Source organism: Tupaia chinensis, unplaced genomic scaffold (assembly GCF_000334495.1).
Source record: "Tupaia chinensis unplaced genomic scaffold, TupChi_1.0 Scaffold000165_2, whole genome shotgun sequence".
Lineage (NCBI taxonomy): Eukaryota > Metazoa > Chordata > Mammalia > Scandentia > Tupaiidae > Tupaia > Tupaia belangeri.
In genome coordinates this window covers 4824374-4827536 of record NW_006159640.1, presented here as the reverse complement: position 1 = coordinate 4827536, position 3163 = coordinate 4824374, and the positions used below count along the sequence as shown (strand labels likewise).

The following is a 3163-nucleotide window of genomic DNA, read 5'->3' as shown; positions in this document are numbered from 1 at the left end:
CCTGCCTCTCTTGCTTTCCTTCTCTCTCTCTCTCTCTCACTCTGTCCCTCTTTGGTCAAATTAAAATAAATAAATTAAATTAAATTAAGTTAAATAATTCTTCTTAAAAAAGGAAATACTAAAATAAGTTCTCTATTGGTATTTGGCTGTCAGTTGTTTTCTTTTTTTTTCATTTAAAGAATTATTTATTATTATTTTAAAATTTGATCAGAGAGAGAGAGAAAGTGAGAAAGCAAGCCACTTAGGTCCAGGACTCAAACTGCAGTCAGCCATGTGGGAGTGCAGCACCCTAACTACCACGCCACCTGCCAGCCCCCAGTAGTTTTCTTTTCTTTGCATCAGGGACCCTGATAGAAATAAGGTTACCTACTCCTATTCTATGTCTTTCCTTGCCTTGATCTCTACTACTCTGTCCTCAGAAAGGTATCCCTCTCTACTACATCCCATACTCCATTAGTGCAGTTCAGAAGCTTTCTATCTGCCCCTAATCTTAGGTACCTGCTGAAAAATATGAATTCGATTATAACTGTTCCATTTATGTCAGGATTCCCATAATTATCATTATCACCATCCACATCTATAATTACTTTATAGTTTCCAAAGGAATATTTTAATATATCAACTCGTTATAACTACCTTATAAGTTAAGTTGGGTACCTGTGAGTCTGGACTTTGGAATAAGACAGCCTTGGGTTGAAATCCTGGACCACTACTTAACTGCTCATAGAGCTCATTTTCATTACCTGTAAAGTGAAGATAATAATAATACTTCCGAGGGTTGTTGTGAGGTCTAAATAACATATGTAGAACTCCTAGTGCAATCCTATTATTTTATTTTTAAAGATTTTTAAAAAATAATTAGTTTATCTAACTTTATATATTTACTTAATTTCTTTTTTAATTTGACTGGAGAGAAACAGAGCGAGAACAAGACCAAGAGCAAGAAAGAGAGGGAGAGAAGGAAAGTGAGAAAGCAAGCTGCCAGGTTCAGGACTAGAACTGAGATCAACCATGTGGGAGTCCTGTGCCCTTGACCACCATGCCACCTGCCAGCCCCAGCAGTCCTATTATTGACAGGCAAAATAATTGATGCCCAGAGAACTCAAGAGATTTGTACAAGTCCTATTTGAGCCTAGGCATTCTGACACTAAATCTTATTGTCTTTTTCATTATAAGATATTTTAGGCATAGAAAATTATATAATAAATGCTCTGTACCTACCACCTAGCTTTAGAATTACAGAAACAAACTGAAGCCTTTAGTTTGTCCTTCTTTAATCCCCTTTCCCCTCTTCCCTCTTCCTTCCTCCATCTCCAGGTAACCACTATCCCAAATTTGGTGTTTATTATTTCCATTATGCTCCTATACTTCTACTCTATGTTTGTATATCTGTGGTCAACTTGATGCCGTTTTACATCATTTTAAACTTTACATAAATATCAATAGTAATAAACTGTTCATATCACTCTGCAGTTAGCTTTTTTAACTCAATAGTTTTTTAGATTTAACCATGTTAATACACATTTTAGTCCATTTGTGCTGCTATCACAAAATGCCTGAGACTGGGTAATGTATAAAGAACATAAATTTGCTTTATCACTGTTCTGGAGGCTGGGAAGTCCAAGATCAAAGCACTAGCAGGTTTGGTTGTCTGGGGAGCGCTGTTATCTATTTCCAAAGTTACACCTTATTGTTCCATTCTGTGGAGGTTGGGAACACTGTGTCCTCATGTGGCAGAAAGTAAAAGAGCACAAGACCCAAATGCTGCACAAAACCTCACGTATAAGGGCCTTAATTCCAGTCACAAAGGAAGAAGTCCTCATTACTTAATCACCTCTTAAATGCTATCTTTTTTTTTTTGAGAGGTTTTTGCTACAGGGCGCGTGCACTCACCAGAGAGACAAAGAGAGACAGAGAGATAGAAAGCGAGAAATCACCCCCTAGGGGGGATGGCCACGCCACGCCACAATCCCTTCTCCATTCTCTTCTTGGGATCTTGGACATGCACGCACACATGCCCGGTGTGAGTTTAAGGGTCCAGGACTTGAACTGTGGTCAACTACACGGGAGTTCAGCAACATAGCCGTTATGCTAACTGCTGGTCCCTTAAATGCTATCTTAATATCATCACCAGAATTTTGGAGGGGACACATCTAAGTCATAGCATTAAATGAAGTTTTAGTTCATTTATGTATGTATGTATGTATTTAGAGAGATTTTTGCTATAGGCCATGTGCGCTTACCAGAAAAATAGAGACAGAGAGACAGTTGAACCTTGATCAATTACATGGGAGTAAGCAATGTAACCATTACACCATCTGTTGAAACCTCTAGTTCATTTATTTTAGCCTCAGGGTGTTTTGTTTTGTTTTGTTTTGTTTTGTTTGTTTTTTTTGAGAAAGAGAGATATTTTTGCTATAGGGTGAATATGCTCACCAGAGAGACAAACAGAGAGACAGAAAGATAGAAATCACCCCTCAGGAGGATGTCTATGCAACAACCTCTTCTCCCCCATTTTCCTCTTGGGATTTTGGGTATACACACACATGCACCAGTATGAGTTTCAAGCCGCCAGGTCTGGGACTCAAACCTCGGTCAACCATGTGAGAGTCTAGCGCCTTAACCACTACACCACCCACTGGCCCTATTTTAGCCTTAGTTTAGTATTTCATTACATGAATATATCATAAATTTAGTACCAATTCTCCTGTTTATAAATATTGAGATCGTTTTCAGTTTTCTGTTCTGACAAACATTGATATAATGAGCATTCTCATATATATTTCCTTGTAAACATGAAGGAGAGCCCCTCTGAGGTAGTAAAATTCTTGGGTCATAAGAATTCTATGGTCATATTCCAGTTTACTGGATAAAACCAAGCACTTTTCCAAAATTATTAATATACACTACCCAGCAGAGTATAAGAACTCCTATTACTCCATATCTTCACCAACACTTAGTATTGTCAGACTTTACAATTTTTGACAATCTGATGGATATGAAATATTATCTTACCATAGTTTTAAATTTTCAATTAAAGAGTAAGAAATACAGGCAATCCCAACAGGATATTCACACTGCAATCCACTCTCAGCCTCAGCCAGCCTGCATCATGGGCACACATGTGTGTGTCTAGTGGATAAGGGAGACCCTGGCCGATAAA

At 38.0% G+C, this 3163-nt stretch overlaps 1 protein-coding gene across 1 annotated transcript in view; it reads left to right on the top strand.

The window, feature by feature from the left end:
• The window catches only part of ARR3 (arrestin 3), a 14273-nt gene that overhangs the window by 4760 nt on the left and 6350 nt on the right, over positions 1–3163 (top strand). The window lies entirely within an intron of this gene.